This window comes from Aphelocoma coerulescens, chromosome 15, assembly GCF_041296385.1.
Source record: "Aphelocoma coerulescens isolate FSJ_1873_10779 chromosome 15, UR_Acoe_1.0, whole genome shotgun sequence".
In the NCBI taxonomy this organism is placed as follows: domain Eukaryota; kingdom Metazoa; phylum Chordata; class Aves; order Passeriformes; family Corvidae; genus Aphelocoma; species Aphelocoma coerulescens.
In genome coordinates this window covers 12,860,049-12,881,393 of record NC_091029.1, presented here as the reverse complement: position 1 = coordinate 12,881,393, position 21,345 = coordinate 12,860,049, and the positions used below count along the sequence as shown (strand labels likewise).

The 21,345-nt window shown below is 50.5% G+C and overlaps 1 long non-coding RNA gene across 1 annotated transcript; it reads left to right on the top strand.

Moving 5' to 3' along the window:
* The first annotated feature begins 2,433 nt into the window (after positions 1-2,433).
* On the top strand, positions 2,434-3,882 carry LOC138119368 (uncharacterized). The gene is made up of 3 exons (XR_011155481.1): positions 2,434-2,832; positions 2,937-3,193; positions 3,514-3,882. It is a non-coding gene; the product is annotated as an uncharacterized lncRNA (long non-coding RNA).
* Positions 3,883-21,345: the final 17,463 nt, after the last annotated feature.

Sequence of the window (21,345 nt, the reverse complement as noted above, 5' to 3'; positions counted from 1 at the left end):
TTTTCTTGTGGAAAATGTTGTCTATTTGGTAAAAAAAAAAAAAAATACAGAAAACGTTGATTCGGATGCAAACTCTCCTCTCTCATTTTCTCCCAATTGCCGGGTTTGGGTTTTCCCAGGATCACACATCCTGTTGGATGTCTCCTTCCCCAGGGATATTTTTGAAGTCACCTGGCCACGGGGCCCAGCTTGAGCAGGGAGGTCGGACTAGGTGACCTCCAGAGGTGCCTTCTAAGCCCGGCCATCCCTTGGGATGTTCTGTGGGATTTTGGGATTTGTGGCATGTGTGACTCGGGAATGGTGTGGCTTGGAGCCAAATGAGCCCCTGGGAGCAACTCCAGGCATGGATGGTTTTGTGGGATCATCAAGGTGAAGCCAAGGATGCCACGTCCTCCTGCCATGCAAAGAAAATTAGTTATTAGCTCCTTCTAGCACTTCCAGGTGATGAAGATTTGCAGGGAGGGTTGACTTTGAGCAGACTTTATGGAAAATCCAGGATTTCAAACGATGCTGGAATTTATTAGCTGTGCCACAAGCACCCCAGGGACCTCAGGCTTTTCTTTATTCCTCCTTTCCTGCTGATCCCTGTGGTTTCCCGCTCAGGAGGGCACCTGGTTTCCTTCCTTGGATCAGCTGTCTCCCGGTCCTGAGTGTCCTCTCCTGGCAGGCCTTGGCATCATTCCATCACCAGTGCCCAGCATTCCTGCAGGACCAGGGCCAGACCCAGACCTTCAGCCAGGGCCTCTGATGCTCTTCCCATTTCCCGTCTTCCAGAGAACATGGAAAAAATCAAGGAATGCCAGAATGGTTTGGGCTAGAAGGGGTCTTAAAGCCCACCCCAGTGCCACCCCTGCCATGGGCAGGGACATCTCCCACGGTCCCAGGCTGCTCCAAGCCCCAATGTCCAGCCTGGCCTTGGACACTGCCAGGGGTCCAGGGGCAGCCACAGCTTCTCTGGGCCACCTGGGCCCTGGCAGTGCCCAAGGCCAGGCTGGACACTGGGGCTTGGAGCAGCCTGGGACCATGGGAGATGTCCCTGCCCATGGCAGGGGTGGAATGGGATGAGCTTTAAGGCCCCTTCCAACCCAAACCATTCCCTGAGTCTGTGAAGTCAACAGGAAACTCCAGACTGATAAAAAAGAAAGGAAAAAGGGAAGTATCGAAAAGCTGAGGTGGGGCTTTCCTTCTCTTCCTCTCCTCACATGACCTGCTGAGCACATTGTCACGTGGAGCAGCAGGGAACGGGTCAGCCTCAGTAGCAGGAAAAATCGGGAATGTTTTCCAGGCCACTGGCATCAACACGGCCCCTCGGTGGGAATGACGGGCTGCTGATGACCAAATATCCAACAAAACTTATCCAGGCTACTTTCAGCTGCCTAAAAATTCCGTGTCCAATCAGCCAATGATTGCTGATGGAGGATCCACACCTGTGACAGGGGATCCATCCCACCTGGCTGACCTGTGTCCCACCCAGCCCGTGCATCCCACAGCAAATCCCTTGGATTCTGCACAAAGCTGGAAGCACCCAGCCCCCTGCAATCACCGCAGCAGACAGATGCTCATTACTTCTCCTGAAATCTCTATTTTTCATAAATTTCATTTTCGCTGTTTGCAGCTTGGGCTCGTTCCCAAATAAAGCAGGCAGTGATTGAGCCTGGCTTTATTGCTCCCACAATCCAAATGACAGCCATTATCCCAATCTCCCCCCTGCAATTATGCTCAGCCTGCACATTCCATCTCTTTATCCAGACAGACTTCTCACTGATGGAAGGTGATAGACGGGCAGCCGGGAAAGCAGCGAATTCTCTCTGAGCAGCAGATGCAGAGCTGCTGCTCCAGCCCCTCTATCCGTTCCCAGGATGCAGCTCCGTGTTGTTCAGCAGCTCTCAGGGACAGGAGATAACAAGACTGATAAGAGGTGGCCTCTGTGAACCTCAGCTGTTCCTCCAAGGATCAGGATTCCTGAATTTCTTCAGCCTTATTCCACCCTCCTGCAGGCTGGGCTGGGCAAACCTGCATTCCATGGACATTTTATCTAGCCAGGTGGGCTTTTCCTGCTCCCTGGAAGACCCCCCTTGAACCTTCTGCAGGTGAATTTGTTGCCTCACACATTCTGAGAGTCTTTTTGCCTCAAGACTTGCACAGAGACAGGAAACACAGGTGCAAACCCCAAACCTGCAACCCCATTGATAGCAAAGCTCTCAGTGGGGTTCTGATCCCTCTCACCTGCCTTGAAATCACAGAATCATGGAATGGTTTGGGTGGGAAGAAGCATTAAAGCTCATCCTGTCCCACCCCCTGCCATGGAAAGGGACACCCTCCACTGGACCAGGTCGCTCCAAGCCCCATCCAAGCTGGAATGTGCTGGGTTTGTTGGTTTTCTGCCTTAAAATTCTCCTTGAACATCATTTTCTCTCATTTCCCTCACAGGGTGACACAACCACTGACGGGAGGCAGATCCTCAGTGCATCTTCCCGACTCCCATACCGGTCCTTTTGGAGGAGAACTATCAAGTTTTGGTGGAATTAACTCCAGTCAGGTCAATCCCAGTGGGATGGGAGTGTCCTGGCCCCAGATCCTGGAATGCAAAGTGCCCCTTGCTGGTGCAAAAGGCCCTTCCTGCAGCACAAACATTCAGCTCCGGTTCCATCCCACATCCTAAATCCTGAGCTATTCGGGGGGCAGCTTCCACAAAATAAGACGGAAGTCCCTATTTTTTCCCTCCCAGCTTCTTTTTCCCAAGGATCCACTTGAGAAGCAGTGAGAGCTTCTCTGGGAAGGAGAAGCTGTGCCGAAGAAGAGGAAATAAATACCCAAATTCTTGCAGGCTGGGTGAGCATTTTTGATTTAAAATCAAAGCTTGCTCGGTGTTAAGAGTTGCCATTGTGTTTCTGTTTACACTTTCCCTGCTGTCTCCCACATCCCTGTCTTTTAAGGATGTTCAAGAAGGAATTTTTGGATAATACAATTCCCCTGCCTCACGATGGAACAAGGGAGACACTTGAGTCCTGTCTTTGCTACAAGGGGGATCAGTGAAACTGCTCTGCCTTTCCTGACAGCACAACTGAGTGGGATCAGCTCCTGCTGGGGGGGAATTAAAACTCCACAACAACAGTCCTGGGCTCTGGGCAGGATTCCAAATGGAAAAGGCAAAGCGACCTGACAGACTCCATGAGCTGCACTGACAACCCAGGTAAGGAAACTTCAGGGGCAGAATAAACTGATCTGAAATATTTTGCTCTGATCTGCATTTCAAAGTAATTCTGTGAAAGTCCAGCCTGGTAAGAGAGAACAAACAATCTCACGAAGAGAAACCACTTTCTGTCCTTCAATTCAAAGGTTAAATGTGCTGGAATCCACTTCTGTTTAAGTCGCTGGGGTGATCCAGCTCCCTGCTGAGTTCCTCTCCCTGCAGGGGGATCTTGGGACAATATCCTGACTTTGGGGGGTAGGATGATCCTGCATCTCTGGGGGATGTGGAAGCAGAGGAGACACCTTTCCTTTTTGTTCCAGGGAGTAGAGCACGAGTGGGACAGAGTCCCTGTAAACACAGAACAGATTCCCCTGGAACATGGACGAGATAGAACAGACGGAACATGGAACACGGAACAGATTCCCCCAAAACACAACAGATTCCCCGTGGAACACGGAACAGATTCCCCATGGAACATGGAACAGATTCCCCCAAAACACAATTCCCCGTGGAACACGGAACAGATTCCCCATGGAACACGGAACAGATTCCCCATGGATCACGGAACAAATTCCCTCTGAAACACGGAACAGATTCCCCACGGAACACAGGGACATTGTACCCGTTTGGAGGTGGGGACGCCACTCCAGGCCTTGCCAATGCTGAATGTAAGGAGCTGTTGAGTGTAAAAAGATGCGATAACATTGCAGGTTCATTTTCCTCCAAATGGCCCAAACCAGAATAAAACTTCTTTGTTTTTAATCACTGAAGTGGAATTGTTTCATTTTTCTTTTTGGCAAGGAAACTTGAAAACATCTGCTTGGGTTTGGATCAAATTGATTTTTTTTTTTTTTTTTCACTTTTTAACTCGGCAGTTGAACTGAAAAATCAATTATTCACTCAGCCTTCCTCCCAGCACATGTCCAGGAGCAGGAACTGTGGGTTTTATTCAATAGCAGGTGCTCAGCAATCAGAGCAAATGAATGTTGGGATAACAGGATTTACCTGACTCTTCTTGTCTCATCTACAAAATCCAAACAGGACTGCAGGGAAAAATCCCAAAGGGTTTCATTTCTTCATGTCCACTGAACCAGCTTGGCTGGATATACAAAATGGGGTCTTGGCTGTGATCCTGATGGCTCCTGATGTCATTGCTGGGTTTCCAGCCACTGTTTTAGGAGGAACAGAAGTTTCCTTGGATGAGATAACGAGATTCCCTGGAGAACTCGGATCATTCCTGCCTCATCGCGTCACAGCAGTCTCCAAAGGGAGGAGGTTGTCACTGAATGGGAAGTTCGAACGACTGTCATTCTGTGTCATAAGAAAAACAACTTCATTGAGGGCGCGTTTCCAAATAAACAGCTCTGCTGGCAAGAATTCTTCTTTCAGGCATCCCAGGTCCTGCTGTCCCTCATGTCCCAGCAGTGGTGGAAGTGTCCAGTTCACAGCTGGCCTGGTGCTAAAGGTTTGGCTGTCCACGAGGTGACAGGATCTGCTCTGTAAGCTCTGCCTCCATCACCCCATTGCTGGAGAACACAACACTGGAGACCTCCGTGAAAATGCAGGATTCTCACTCATTTCCTTTCTCATGAGAGGATCTAACGAGTGCAGAGGGTCCAGACGAGTGCCCCTTGTCAATGCTGGAGGTTTTCTGCTTCCTCTGGGTGCTTTGTAGGTGATCCTGACCATGAGATTCTACAGGAGCCCCAGATTCCCTGCAGTGCTTGAGTCTCCTGCACACAACCTTCCTCCCTGACGGATGTGGGACATGGGAAAGGCAGGAATGACGCCTCAGTGCCCTTCACCCTTCTCATCTGATGCTGGGCTGAAGGAGGTTGGAGGCAAAGCCCAGGTCTCTGAATCAGGGCCCAAGTCTGTCTCTGGTGCTGCTCTGCCAATAGACGGGGGCAGTTTAAAGAACACAGACACCAATGGAACTTATTTTACTGTGAATATAAAGACAACACAAAAGTGAAATGATCCATCCCATAAAATGACGCTTGGCTTTAGCAACGAGCAAAAATCAGCGAGGTCATGCACCCATCATTACTCATTAATCAAGACAAAGGATAGTGATTGAGAAAGATACATCACCAATTGCCTAAATACTTTACCATCATCCAGAGTCCACAGGCACTGGGGAGCTGCGTTTCACAGCAAGGACCTGGAGAACCCTTCCCGGCAATTGGGAAATTCCTATGCTGTACGTCCACCCAGAGGGGAGGTCTCCAAATTCACCCCAAAAGTGGGTCCAGCTTTTATAGGCCCAAATCAGCAAGTCGAAGTGACTTGATTATATTTTTAGCACAGAAACACCTGGATGTGATGGCGCACTCCCCAACCAGCCAGAGACAGGGCTTGGCCAGAGCCCAGGTCTCATCTGGGAGAGTTTTCCCCTAAAATACCACACAAACAAACCTCTATTCATGTCAGTTGAGAAAGTTTCTTAAAATGATGCATTTCTTGCAGATAACTGCACAAGATTAAACAGAGCTAGCGTAAGCATCTTTGTCATCTATTTTTAGCTAAATGATACTGCTGGTGTTAGTCACACAGTGCCCAGGATTCATCCTGTAAGACAACTCTGGCTGAGGCCTCCTGCTCAGGCCTCAGCACATCAGGTGCTCAACCCACAGGTGAATCCTGCCCCCAAGGGGAGGCTTGGGGTTGTTCTTCTCTGGCCAGGACCTGCCCCACCAAGGGCCAGAGGGTGCCAGATCAATTTCCTACGGACCCTGTTGAGGATGGGAGTGAGGCCTGAGCATGGGGGCTAAGCTGGGTAGGGAAGGGCTATCTCCTTCTCCATCTCACCACCTTCATCCTCCAAAGTGTGGAACTGATACTGAAATCAGCCAGATGGAAGCTTTCTAACACAGTTTGGAGTATCGGAAATCAGGAATTCTTTCTTGCAGCACTGGGCACAAGGAGGATCCTTCCTCTGATCGAGTGTTGGCTGAGTGGAGTTTTTAATCTCACACTTGTTGCGTATTCATGAGCTATCCCTGATTACTTGACTTTATTTTCCACAATCACACCCCTTATCAAAGTCCTTCGAGGGTTCTTTGGGGTCTGTCTTCAATGTCTGCTGTCCTTTTAGGTGGCTGTTCCTCAACCCCTCTTTTTGAGGAAGCCCAATATCTTTGTTTCCCGTAACTTCTGCTTTGTCAGCCTTGCAGAGCTGGGCTGGTTCCTGCTTGTGCTTTGCCTAAGTGACATCCGTGATCTACTTCCCCAAGGCTGGGCTCTTCTCCTGTTCTTATCAGAGTCAAATCCTGTTCTGCCCCTCTGTCCTCATCAGAACCTGCCCCAGCTCCCACCCACAGCAGAGCCTCCCGAGAGAGCAAAGTGCTCCCCGGAAGCTCTGCTCTTCTCCAGGGTCACTGAATCTGGAACGGGTTGGGTGGGAAGGGACCTTAAAGCTCCTCCAGTTCCATGGGTACCTTTTGCACCATTATTACCTGGCATTAATACCTGGCAGGATGTGGAGGAGTCAGATCCAGGCTCTTCCCAGTGGTGCCCAGTGCCAGGATGTCCTGGGGTAACTTTATGACGTGTATCCCATATTGCTGCCCTATGCCCAGGAATTAATTTTGTGCCTTTCTGTGCCTTTAAACTGAGCCTGAGAGGGGGGAGGAAAACCTGAGCAAAACTTCTTCAAAGGGACACCTTTTCCACTCCCCTCCCACCGATCGCTACTGTTGAGGTGCGAGGTGCCCAGTTTGTGCTCCAATTCCCATTCCGGGTGGGATGCAATCCCTTTCCCAATGTTTTTGCCGTGTGAGGAGCTGAGAGCCAATCCATCAGCTGGCAATGGCAGCAGGAGCTGACAGGGAGCTCAGAGGAGAACATAAAGCATCCAGACTGCAGCCCACAGCTCCTGCCTCCTCCTCTGACCTCCTTTAACCCCGGCCCCGCTCGACCCTTCCCGGGCTTTCGCCAAAATGAAAAGTCTGGCTTGTAAAACAGCTGGGAAGGAAAAATGACAGGGAAATAATAAAACCATCACGAGGGGAGAGCAGACGTGTGGCAGAGACAGCCCTGTGGAGCTCACCATGGGTGTCTGTGGCTCCGGTGAGGAATTAAACCTGTCTGTCTTCCCAACGGATGCTCCGAGTTCCTGTCTCGGTGCATCATCAGGAAAAGACGGATGGCTCCTTTTCCCATTTTCTCCTCATGCTGCTGGAGGTGCTGCACAAGGGATAAAGCCCGGCTGTGCTGCAGGGAAAAGAATCGTGCTCAGGGGGCTCAGTGGGGTCACACGATGGTGACAGGGCTGGGGATGGCCAAGGGGAGCTTCACTTCCTATTGCGTCTGGTTGAGGTTTCCATCGATTCCTCAAGGCGCCAGACTGGATCCTAAATACATTCCAAGGGTGGTCAATGTGCCCTGGCTGTGCAGGAGTTCAGTGCCACAGTGTCCTGTGCCCCTTCTCCTGTGGCTGCAGCTCCTCCTGCACATCTGGAGACAGGCCTGGGAGCAGGAATCCAGCAAAGTTTCACGAGGGTGGGAATGGGATGGCAGAGCCTTTGGTACCTTGTGAGAGCTGGGATTGTTCAGCCTGGAGAAGAGGAGACCTTGCTGGTGTCCATTAATACCTGGCAGGATGCGGAGGAGTCGGATCCAGGCTCTTCCCAGTGGTACCCAGTGCCAGGATGTCTTGGGTAACTTTATGATGTGTATCCCATATCACTGCCCTATGCCCAGGAATTAATTTTGTGCCTTTCTGTGCCTTTAAACTGAGCTGGAGAGGGGGGAGGAAAAAACTGAGCGAAACTTTTTCAAAGCAGTTTGCAGCTTGTTCAAGGTCACACAGAGACAGAGACTTTTTTTCAGCTGTGGCAGAAGAACGAGTGTGGGGAAAGCACCCAACTTGCTTTTGGCCAGTTTTTTCAGCTCCTTTTTCTTTCTCCAGAGAGAGACGGAGAGTTGAACTTTTGTTTTCCTGGGACTTTGTTCTTTTCCTTTTTTTTATTCTCTGCTGGACTGTTTCAACATCAAAATACATCAGGAGGAATTTCCACCGAGGCCTTGGGCCTGGAGGTGGGCCCACCACCCTGTCCCAGCTCCAAGGAGGGGGAAACAGAGATCTACGGAAGGACTCTGAAATTTTCCCAGCTTTCTCTCAGCAGAGCGAGAGGTTTTACCATTTAGCATTATTATCCTTTTCCTGTGTGTTTGTTAAAGAAATAGTTTTTATCTCTTTCACTTTCCTTCGAGGAAAATGTATTTTTTCCCCCGAACCTGGTCGGGGAGGGCTGGTTCTGCCTTCTCTCAGAGGATGTATTTCTAGACTTGGCCAAATTGACACACAGGAAGAAGGACAAAGCCCAAAAATCTGAAATATGGGAGATTCCACTCACACCTAAAAAGAAGAATTTGTTTAAAGGTTGGTCAGGCACTGAGAGGTTGTCCAGGAATGCTGTGAACTCTCCATCCTTGGAGATATCCAAACCCTGGTCCTGGACAATCTGCTCCTTGGGCAGAGTCCTTGGTGATTCCCAGAGGTTCCTCCAATTTCAGCAATCCCGTGGCTCTCTGACAATGAGGAACAACCAGCTGGAAATGCGGAAATTATGGTGTGTGTTTGACATTTGGAAAAACACTGTTTGCTTTAGCCCGACATTTATTTTTCTTTCCAGTAGATGTTACTGCTGCTCTCATAAATAATTCTGCTTTTAGAAGCCGGAGTATATTATTTAAAATGGTACAAATTAATCACCTTTAGTGCATTCTGGGGCTCCTGTGTTATTTTTAATGAATTTGTAACACACTCCTTAGGTGTATGAGCAGGATTCGCTTCCATTTGCAGGCCAGCCTGGACAGGATCAATATTTCATGGATTTCTGCAGCTTATTCATATTTAGTCCTTCAGGGAAAGCTTTTTTCCCCCAGTGCTGTGGGGACAACACGGGTCCCTGGTGTGAGAAGTAGTGAGATAAATATTTAAAGAAATATTTAAAGCTTAAATTTCAGGTATTTTCACATCCAGGGCTCCCGGGCTGTTGTCCCACACAACCCGTGCTGACTTTTTCTGCACAAAACAGTCCAAAAGATCAACTTAAAGCCTCTCAAACACCTCCTCATTATCCCAAAATGCAATGGAATGAAAGTCCTTGGCTTTTTCCCACTTCACTTAAATAAAAGCCTGTCTCTTAAATAAAAGCTGTATTTGTGGCCAAATAATGTCACTTGTTCCTTTCCTTTTTTAGCTCCCTCTTTAATGTTTGCAATATCTCATAGACAGAGCACGAGATGAGTCTGCTTTAATTAGCTCTGGCATGAAAAAAACCCTCTTTTGGGAAATAAATAAATAACTACGTGCATATCAGGTTATTAAAAAGAAGGCCTGTGCACCCCCAGCTTTATTTCTGCATGATAAAATTAAAAATTCCATGTGGAAAGTCCTTCTGGATGTGCAGGAATGACCTTTAGTGACATTAAATCATTTAATGAGCCTGTTAGGTGCACATTAGAGAGAAAAAAGGGCTTCTGGGGAGACACCTGGATTTCTGTAGGTTTAAGGTTGGCAAATTGAAAGATTTCTGTTGTGCTGGAAGAACTTCCGTGAGTTAAGAGGGATTAGAATGGGTTATTCATGGAGTCACGGAATTTTTCAGGTTGGAAAAACCCTCCAAGATCATCAAGGCCAATCATTAACCCAATCTCATCATGTCCACCATCAACCCAGGTCCCCAGGTGCCACATCCATGGGGTTTTTGACATTTCCAGGGATGAGGATTCCACCACTGCCCTGTTCCGGTGCCTGACCATCCTTTACATGGAAAACATTTCCCAAATTCCAACCTGCCCCTCCCCAGCCCAGCCTGAGGCCGTTCCCTCTCCTCCTGTCCCTGTTCCCTGCGAGCAGAGCCCGACCCCCCCGGCTGCCCCCTCCTGTCAGGGACTTGTGCAGAGCCACAAGGTCCCCCCTGAGCCTCCTTTGCTCCAGGCTGAGCCCCTTTCCCAGCTCCCTCAGCCGCTCCTGGGGCTCCAGCCCCTTCCCAGCTCCGTTCCCTTCCCTGGACACGCTCCAGCCCCTCCAGGTCTCTCTTGTCAGGAGGGTCCCAGAGCTGCCCCAGCCCTGGAGGTGCCCCAGCAGTGCCAGCACAGGGGACGGGCCCTGCCCTGCTCCTGCTGCCATCCCAGGGCTGGCACAGCCCAGGTGCCCTCGGCCTTTTTGATGATTCCAGAGATGAAGTCTGGATCTGTTCATGGCATTCCCTGTTTTGGGCTGCTGGTTCACACAGGGCACGTTCATTTTCTTCACCAGTAAATTTGGAGTCAAACCTACCAAAATAAATATTAGCACAGAAACTACAAATGATGATAAATAGACCAAAGCTCAAAATATCGGATTTTTTTTTATATTCTGCAATGATCCCTCTACCGCCTTTCTTATCTTGAAAATAATCAAGCAGTTGATGATGATGTTGTAATGCAAATCAACAGATTTTGTTATTTTCACAGCATGAAGCATCAAAGAAAACCACTTCCAGCCTTTATTAATAGTTTTCCTCAGATGAAGAAGAACTAATATCTTGTTGGGAATATCCATCCTGCTCTCATCCCGCAAGGATTTGCCATTTTACCACTAAGTGAGGCCTGAAAGAAAAGGGTTTCATTTGCAATCCCCCAAATCCATATTAATGATTGCTGACACCGCGGGGGTTGTTCTGCAGCAGATCCCTTCTCCCTTCCCCATATCCTCATTTTCCTCACGCAACCCTTTCAAGAGTTCTTCTCTTCCGAGTTCCATGATAATGATATGAAAAAAATCGTCTCAAAATCATGATGTATGAAAATAATTTGTAATTACAGTCCATAAAATTCTAATGCCATCATCGGAGCGTTCGCACTTGTCCCATTTGCATAGTGACTTACATCTGATGAACCACCCCAAGCAACTGAGGACCTACTTCCATATAAACTCCTCCAAGATGCATGGGAATTGCTGTTCTATTTAGGGATCGATGGGAGAGCTTCCCAGTTGGGAGAACAGAAGGATTCTTCCTTTTCAGGGGCACCTTCTGCCTTGCTGCAGGCCCTGGAATGGTCACAATCCGTGTGGGACATGGAAATTGCACCGTGACTGACTCTTGGTCACTGGGGAGCTGCCTTGGCCAGTCAGGACTCAACTGTCCCACACTTAACGGAATAAAAATCCCCTTTTATTGAGAAAAGATGGTTTGCATGGTGTTATCTCAGCTGTGGGTTATCGAAACACATTCCAAGCTGAACTTGATCCCAAAATTTTGGGAAATCAGTTTTCAAAGAGGATAACCCCAGTCCAGCTCTGAGCCCTCCCTGCCAGCCATGGATGGAGATTCCTGGAGTGCCAGGCCAGGTCCCATCACAGAGATGAGCTTGTAGGATGTCCCAAAGCCCTGTCCTAGCCTTTATCCCCACTAAATCCTTGGAATAAAATGCCATTGTCCAGGTGGGCTGGGGTGGTTTAATCCCACTTGGAAGCCGAGCCCAGCACAGCCCCTCTCCCACTGCCCTGCACTGGGAATTGGGAGAGTAAAAGCAGGAAAAGTCCTGGATAAAGGTAAGGACAGTTTGATGGGACAGAACAGAGGGAAAGTAATGATGATGACGATGATGGTGGTGGTCAAAGAAATAGGAAATACAAAAGAATTTCTGCTCAGTGCTCGCTGACGGATTTTTCAGTGCACAGGGAGCACCAACAGCACAAAAAGAGAAACTCCTTTCCCCCCTCACTTTGTGATTAGTTCCCGTTAAAAGACAAGGTTCCTCCAGGCTGAATTCCACCCTCAGAGCCAGCTTTAATCAACGGTGGGGCCGCTTCCTCTCCAGGCTTTGCCTGATTGATGTGGCCTCCCTGGAACTCGTGGAGCAAATGAAATCAGGGTCATCTGCTGGAAGAAGCAATAAAAAATCACCTCGAGGAAGGAATCAAAGCTATGAGGGATCTGCCTTTAAAATAAGGGACACGGAGCCAGCATAACTCTGGCTGTCACTTGCTGGTTCCTGTGACAAGGACCAGCCAGTGTGGACGAGTCTCCTGCTCCCGTGTCCCTGCTGAGCAGGCAGGGTTTGGAAGAGACCATTTCAGGCCTAATTTCTTTCCAGTCACTGCTGGAGTGGCCCTTAGGTGACCTGAGCACTGCAGTGTGGGGGGAAAAGGGGGTCCCTCCATCTGAGCCACCTGCAGCCCTCCTGTCACCCCAATTTCTGGCACTCCAGGAGCACCAAAGCATCTGGGGGTACCTGGAGTCACCTGCAGCCCCTGGAGATGTGAAAGCAGAGCCTTGACAGGTTTATTGGAGCCGAGATCCTGCAGCAGCTCCGAGCTGGTGCTCACCTCACTTGTGTGGGAAAACCACAGATAAATAGATGGAATATGGGGTCCCAGACTTGTCTGGGCACTTGTCATGAAGTTTGTCTTACTGGGCATGGTGGTGTTTGGCCAAAGGTTGGACCTGATGATTTTGGAGGCTTTATCCAAGCTCAGTGATCCTGTGATTCTGTGGAGGCCCCAGGCGATGATCCTGAGCCAAAGCTGGTGCCACCCATGTTGGAGCCATCCCCCCAAACACCCAGCTCCACTGGGAATCTCCCACTCAGTCCAGCTCCCGGCTCAGGACCCTGTGTCACACACAATGAGAGGAAAGAAAGCTGCTTCCTCCTGTCAGGATCAGCTGGCACAGGAATGATAATGATCTTATCTGAGAGATTTCAGATGGGTTTTTGCCTAATTCCCGCTGAAAATATGATCCCAAGGGCTGCTTTGTCCCAAATCCTGCTGCAGTGAGCTCCTCTGGCTTGCGGTGTGTCATGACTGAACAAAAGTTGTTTCAGTTGCTTCTTGCTCCGACTTTTTGGGATAATGGAGGGGATGACTCTGATTCTCCATTCCATCTTCTCCAGAGGATTTGTTTCTGCGCCCTGGAATGTGTGCACAGCATCCTCCCTCTGAGCTGCGCTGCCCCCTCATCCCCCGCTCCCCAACCTCCTCCGGAACCTGGCTCCGTCCTCTGGACCTTTCCTCCTGATGCCTCATCTGGAATCAAGAAGCTCTGGATGTTTGGCCAGTCTGGGGACAGTGGTGATGCTTCACAGATGGCCCCGAAATCCTGGCAGGCACAGAAAGGAGAGCTGGAAAGTTCAGGTTCCCAGAGGGGCTGGGAATGATCTCTGCATGAAATGAATGCAGCAGCTTCTCGGAGAGCTCCAGCTCGTTTTCCTAACAACCCTTTTCCCTGGAATAGGATCCCTGTTTCCATCACAGCTCTGGCGATGCTGGGTTGTATTCCAGGCAATAAACTGAGCTCCTCCCTGGCCACTCCTGAGCTGCTGCTGGGTTCTGTGCTCACAGACATCAGGGGAGGAGAAAAAATAGACCCTGCCAGTATTTCCCTGTGTAAGATTGCTCTGAATGTGTTCCAGGGGAGGAAAGGTCCTGCAGGAGCAGGACTCTCCCCGTGTTCCTGCAGAAGGATGGAAGGGGAGAAAAACGAGCTCTGCAGCCTTTTCTGGTCCCATTTGGGTACCAGATGGATTCCAGATGGACACACCAGCACTCACTCAGGACGGCCCCAGCTTTTCAGGCACCTTCCTCCAGAACAGGGCTCTCCAGAGCTGGGAATATCTGTGGGATGGCCCTTTTTACTCCCCACCTTTCCCTCAGGCAAAAAGGATTTTTTCTACACTCCAAATTCCAACTCTGACTTTGCCCTTAGCTCTTCCCCACTCAGGATCACCCGGCCCAGGTTTCTCCTCTCCCCAGAACTCCCCACACCTCAGGGAATTCAAGGTGATCCCTCAAGAGGATCCCTGGGAGAGAAAAGGCTGAGCTGTCTGGAAAAGGTGGCCGGGTGACTTTCCCTGGCCTGGCCCGGTGCTGGTGTCACTGTGCCAGTCCTGGCTGACTGGGATGAACATGCCAAACATGACATCCCAGGGAGGAACAGCTGTAGGGACAGACTGAGCAGTGTCCGTGTCTCCTTCCATTACTTTTTGGGATTAGATTTACCCTGGGATCAGTGATGCTGCTCAGATACGTGGGCAGCTATTCCCTGGGGGATTTATTCCTCCTAATTTTTAATGCCTCTGTCTGATCACATCTCCATGGGCTCCCTTTGCAGTGTCTGGAGGGAAAGTGACACTTCCAAATGCTGTTCACTGACCTATTTTAGGCTTTAGGCCAGGATTAATGGCAGCTTGGGCTCTGCTGCTGATCCTGATGAGAGCTGCAGAGGGACACATGGAGCCAGAGGAATCCCACTCCCAATAGTTGTGGGATGCAGGGGACATTACCCACTGACAAATGCCCAGACAGACGCTCAGATTTGCACCATTCTCCCAGAGTTATGACTTCATATTTTCAGCAGACAGCACAGGTTACACCTGCTTCCCACTGGAGTGGGTTGTTTACAGCCATAATGGATTAAATTTTAGCTCCAAATCTGTTGGAGAAGAGCTCCATCCTGGCAGCAGCCTGGAATTATTGCCGAGCCCTCAGCTGCACTGTGGCCACTGTGGCTGCAATTCAGCCCCCTCGGAGCAGCAATGTTTGACACTGTCCAAAGCTGTGCTGTGGGGAGCAAATTAAGAAACGATTATTCCTTAATAACATCTCCAGTTCAGGCTCCAGAGGAATTCAGGTGGAATTACCTTCACTGGAATGGGACCAGACCTTTCTTTTAGGGCAAGGAAGATAATTAGTGTGGAACTTTGTTTCATTGTGGGGAACCACGGTGCTGGCAGGGCTGGGTCGGCTGCTCACTCCTGCTCTCACTTCCCCACGGATCACCCAGAGCTTTGTTCTGCATCCACAGGAGAAGGGAGAAGAGCAGGAGACAGGGTGATTTTCTGGGATTTTGTTAAGCCCTTCTGGGGCTTAACACAGCCCATCCTGTCCCCGTCCTCCATCCAGTCACCCAGACTGGGAGCTGATCCATGTCCTGCTCTCTGTGCTCTCCCACGGGCTGGCTCCAGAAAAACCAGCAATTTTTACTTTGTGTTTGCCCTGTTCTTCCCTACTGAGAGAAACCCCAGACCCCATTAATCCCCTTTCTAGGACAGCTCTCTCCTGTAGTTCCTCCAAGGCCCAACTCCTGTTTCCTGTGCTGTCCCACCCTCCCCCACCTGTGAGGGTCGCTCTGTCCCCTCCCCATGTGAGGTCCCAGGAAATGATCCCAGGAAATGATGGGATTCTGCAGTTATCCCTCCAGGGCCAGGCTGGATGAGGATTTGCAGTGACTGGGAGCTGCTTCCTTTCTTTTCCATGCACATCTCCAAGCAGGATCCGCTGGGGATTGTCCAGAAGCTCCCTTGATGCTCCCTTGAGACATTCCCTGGTGTTCCCCTGGTCTGTCACCTTCCCACCTTTTCCCTGATATTCCTATTCCTTACAGTCACCTCCACTCTGAAATTCCCTGAATTACCCAATTGCTCCTTCTTGAGTTCTTGTGGTTTTCTCCACCTTTTTCACCTCTCCTGCATTCCTGTTCCTGCTGGCAGGGCCCAGAACTGCCCCCACATCCAGGCACAGGTTTATCATGGATTTATCAGTATCATTCCCATGTGTTTGTCCTCTCTTGTCCTGATAATTCCATAATTTGATTTGCTTTCTTTGTGTGCTGAGCTGATGTGTTTATGGAACTGATAGAATCTCAGTGCCTCACTCCAGAATGACAATAATCCACTCCGAGCCCATCCCTGGAGATGCCTAATTAGGATTTCCCCCCTTGCACTTGACTTTACATTCATTTACATTCAACTTCACCTTCCTTCTCCTCACACTGTGATTCCGTAATTCCTTCTCCTTGGTGCTCTGAGCAGCAGTGCCCCAGCAGCAAACCCCTCCCTGGGCACTGTGATCTCCGGGCTGTTTATCCCAGAATTCCAGATTGGTTTGGGTTGGAAAGGACCTTAAAACCCATCCATTCCCACCCCTGCCATGGGCAGGGACACCTCCCACTATCCCAGGCTGCTCCAAGCCCCAATGTCCAGCCTGGCCTTGGACACTGCCAGGGATCCAGGGGCAGCCACAGCTTCTCTGGGCACCCTGTGCCAGGGCCTGCCCACCCTCCCAGGGAACAATTCCTTCCCAATACCCCATCCATCCCTGCCCTCTGGCACTGGGAAGCCATTCCCTGTGTCCTGTCCCTCCATGCCTTGTCCCAAGTCCCTCTCCAGCTCTGCTGGAGCCCCTTTAGGCACTGGAAAGGTCTCCCTGGAGCTTCTCTTCTCCAGGCTGAACAATCCCAATAGCATTAAAAGCCATCTATTTTTCCCATTAAGTTAAAGATTCCATAATTTTTTTTTAATATTTGTATTAAGTACTTCAAGCCATTTTCTCCAAGTCTTGTCCAGCCTGGCTTTGGGCACTTCCAGGGATCCAGGGGCAGCCACAGCTTCTCTGGGTGTTTATGAGAAGCTCAGCTCCTGGCACAGCTCAAACCCTGGCACAGGGACCCAGGCAGGTCCCTGCCACCCTCCCTGTGATGGAGGGTGACAACTGTGACGCTCCTCATCTACCCCAACCCCTTTCCTTCCTTCCAGCCCCACACTCACCCCGTGAGGTCCTTCCCCTTTCTTCCTAAGGCAACACAATTCCCCTAAAAACCCCTTGTGAGGGCCCTCCCCGTGTGCTCCTCAGACTCGGGGCAGAGAGAACCTCCCAGGGCTCCTCTGGGGTGTGGCTGTTGGGGCTCCTTTGGTGACATTTGGCTTCCCCTGAGCTGCTCTGACTCTTGCCCCAAAATCCTCTGGATTTTTAGACGTGTTAGATAAATCAGAAAGCTGGGGAACATTCCCTGATCCTGTGCTGGTTTTAAAGCAGGCTTGCCCGGAGCAGCTGGTTTGTCCTTGAGCTCTCTGGGGACTTGTGTGGGAGCACTGCCTGATTTGGGGAGGTTTCCTGCCATTTTATCATTTTGTCCTCCAGCTTTCCTGTCTGGGTTCCTGTTCAAAACACATCCTTGATAAACAGAGCCAGCTCAGGGGCTGATTTATTCCGAGACAACACCAGGGTCTCTCCAAACCCTGCATGCCCCTAGCAGCTGAGCAGCAGAGCACATCCTCCTGCACGTGTTAAAATGCAGGGCCAGGCCTGCAGCAGGAACAGTTTCTGCTCTCTGCAACTTCACTGCAGTAAAACCACAGGGTCAGGGCCTGCAAATTAAACTGACCCCGGTTTCGGGGCTGAAACACCCTGCCCAGGGTGTGTGACAGCACAGCCGGGCTGGGAAAGAGCCCATGAAACCTTTATGGGGCTGGGCCTTATGAACCAGCTGCACCAGGCACAAATATTTTATCCCAGGAAAAACCTCAGCTTCCCTCTGCTTCCCTCTCCCTCTTTGTGAGACTCAGAGTTGCCAGGCTGATAAATCATCGCTGTATTAATTTAATATTATGGGGAGATTCATAAACACCTGACTCCCACTCTGGGGTCCAAGGACCTGTCTGATAAATGGAGAATTTCTGCTCCAAAAAACTTCCCGCTAAACCCCATGCCTTGGGAATGCAGATGAGCACTAATGCAGCAGGCAGGCTGCGGTCACCAGGTTTGTGACTGTCCCAGCACAGGTGGCTTTGGAGCAGGGCTCACCACATCTTCTGAGAGGGGTTGTGTTAGTTCACGAAGGAGTTAAATCCTTGAGGGATGTAAAACGCTGTGGGTGCGGCACTCGGGGACACGGCTCGGTGGTGGCCTCGGTGGTGCGCTTGTAACCAGCCGGGTTCTGGTTCTTCAGGAAGAAATCCATGCAGCAGCGGGGCAAATGCTGGAAAATTTGAGGAAAACTTTCACTTTAGAGCAATAGTTTATGATCCTACATCTGTGGTTAATGCTGAGTGTCGCACCCTACAAAATGCCAGAGATGAATGTGGCTTTGTGTAAATCCCCCACATCTGTGACGAAAGGATCTCGCGCCAGCCAAGGCTTCCCGATTTCTCGATATCCATGGTTAATACGGACTGGGAGATGTCTCAGTTTTGAGAACAAAGATCAAGTGCCAGAATAAAGAATGACAGCAGAAGATGCATCATGACCTGGTCACATATTTGGGACACCCTCAAGGAGTGAAGATTCATCAGAAGATTCATCAGAAGATACATGAGAAGATCTGGGACCATACAACGGAATTTTGAGGAATGGGATGCTTCAAACGCCTCCAAAGAAGTTCATGGTAATAATGAGCACAGAAGTGTAATGAATATGGAATAGGAATGTGAGGAATATGTATTAATTCCATGGATATAACGTGGTCTGTAAGCTGGAGAATCCCCACACATCCAGCACTGCTCATTCACTAATGTTGGCTTTCTCATCCAGCAAATCAGTTGGAAAGCTTATTCCCTGGTTTCTGGTGACACAGCAGAGCCAGGCCTTGCCAGAGGAGACACTGAACCCCCTCCAGAAGCACTAAAAGATGCTCTGGGCCATTTGCCTCCTTCCTTTTATTCCCATTTTAAATGGGAATTCAATTCCCCTTTATCCCATAGGATCCCTGGCTGTCCTATTCCACACCCAACAGCCCCTGGCCCTGCCCTGAGGCAGTGGAGCCACTTTATCCCTCCAGATATGACCCAAACTGCCCAAACATTCCAAATTCCGTCCTCCCAGAGGGAGGTGCTTCTGCTGGAAGGGTGAGACCTCCTCAAGCTTTTCCTCTGGGAGCTGAAGGGTCCCTCCATGGGGATGTTCCTGGGATGGGTTGGCCAAGGGGGTGGTGGAGCCAAAGGATTTAGTTTGAGAGCTGGGCTTTGCTCCCACACCTCTCACTTTGTATTCCAGGCCTTAGCACTTGGAGAGACTGGGATACTGTTCCTGTCATCCAGGGGGATTTGGCCCCTTACAGATCCTTTGTCATTTTGTCCTTTAAAATTTGGGGTTCAAGGTCAGAATTGCTCCTCCAGACAGAGAAATTCCATGTGTGTGACATGCGTGGATAAAAACCAATCTGGAATTCTCAGGACCAGAGGACACTGAGCACAACCAAAATGCTCCATGCAGGGCTTAGTGGAATTTTACTCAGCTCAGGGATCTGATGGAATCACTTCCACCTTCCAGGTTTTAGAGACTTTGGAATCTTCAGCTTGAATAAATAACCCCAAAATGCCTTCAAATGAAGACTTTTCACAGTGTGCAAAGCAGTTCTCGGAGACATCACCACAACACCAAGACAAGCTGGAGTCAGTGATCTTCCAGGTCTTTTCCAACCTTATTCTGGGATTTGGAGTTCGAAGAGAATTGATCTGGTTCAACATCTGACCCAAGACTGATCCATCAGGACTTTGAACCTCCAGCTGTGGGGATCTTATGAGGAATTTTCTCTCTGCTTCTGTTGTCAGCAAGATCCTGAGAAAAAGTCCCGAAAAATGGATCTGCTGAAAGGAAAACAGGTCTGGAAAAAGGAGGGAACAAATCTTAAATACAGGTATGGAAAGAGAAGGGAACAACCCAGATGAGAGCTGAGAACAGCGAATGAAGGCAGTTGGGAATTTCTGGTGTTAAATCTCCTTCTCTGAGAGGCAACATTTGGAACTGCTGACTCTGCAGTTAAGGATATAACATCGTAATCCAACCAAAATGCCCCTCTGGAAGTGTCAGAACAAGCTCCAACAAACAGGAGAAGAGGAATCCTGGACTGCACTGGGAAGGACGGAGAGCAGGAAGCAGCTGAGGAGGGAGAGGTTTGTATTCCCCTATTCTGCAATCTTTTCCACCCTCCTGGCTCCCTCATATCCATTGGAGGTGACAGGAGATGCTCTCCTTGCTGTTCCTCTCTCCTATGTGGGGTGTTGTGAACAGAGGGGAAACCCCAGCTCTCTGCTCATTCCAGGGATCTGTGATGCCAAAAATTCTGGAGGAGCAGCTGGGTCCCTCAGCAATGTGGGGACATGAGAGGAAGGACAGGGACAAGATGGAAGTCTCAGAGGGGGGGCACTTGGTTTTCCAGCTTGTCTCCCCCACTTTGGTGTTTCCAGAGCACCATTCCCTGTCCCTCCAGGGGTGGGTTTGGCTGTAGAACCTCCCTGACCCAGACAAACCTGCAGGAGAGGGAAACAGAGGAGCTTCTTCCCAGCTGCATCATCTTCCCTTCCTCTGGATTCTCTGCAGGCACCCTGGAGACAGCAGTGTCCCACTGCTGCTCTGGCATCTCCCCATCACAGGATCCTGGGATGGGTCAGCCGGGAAGGGAGCACAGAGGGTCACTGGTGCCACTCCCTGCTCCAGCAGGGCCATCCCAGAGCACAGGGCACAGCAGTGTGTGCCCACAGCTCTGCAATATCCCCAGCGAGGAGACCCCAGAGCCTCTCTGGGCTCTGCTCAGGGCCGGGCCCTGCCCAGGGCAGCACTTCTGCCTCCTGTGCAGGGCAATTGCCGGGCTCAGGCCCTGCCCGCTGCTCTGGTGCCGCTGCCGGGCCCCGGAGCAGAGCCTGGGCCCTGCCCTGAGCCCTCCCTGCAGCCAGGGACACCCAGGGCTGAGGGCTCCTCTCAGCTGGGGCTCCTCTCGAGGCTGAGCAGCCCCGGCTCCCTCAGCCTGCGCTGGGCACGGAGCTGCTCCAGGCCCTTCCTCAGCTGCGCAGCCTCCGCCGGCCCCGCTCCAGGAGCTCCCTGGCCCTGCTGGGCTGAGGAGCCAGAGCTGGACACGGCACTCCAGAGGTGCCCCCAGGCTGGGCACAGGGATCCCTCCCTGACCTGCTGGGAATGCTCTTCCTGCTGCCCCCAGGATCCCATTGGCTCCTTGCCCCCAGCACAGGTCAGGGACAGCTCGTTGTCCACTGGACACTGCTGACCCATGGGGATATTCCTCAATTCCTTCTCCATGTTTTATTCCCTATAATTAGTGTAACACAGGGGCAGAGCCTTTCTCCAGTCTTTTGCTGCAAATGCACAAATCCAGGGAAGGAGTGGAGACAGCAGCCTGAGGAAGGGCTGGAAAAATGCCCGATTGTTTTATTAATTGCCTGAATTAATGGAGAACGCAGGAGTTCACCTGATAAGCACCCAGGGAATCATCAGCAGGAGTGATGGTGGTACTCCCTCAAAGGACAGTGCAGAGGTACAAGAGCCACCTGAGGGATTGATAAAACACCTGGGGGAGAGATAAGAACAGGAAATATCCAAATATATCCTCCAAATCTAACGGCAGCGTTCGCGTGGAGAAAGGTGACCA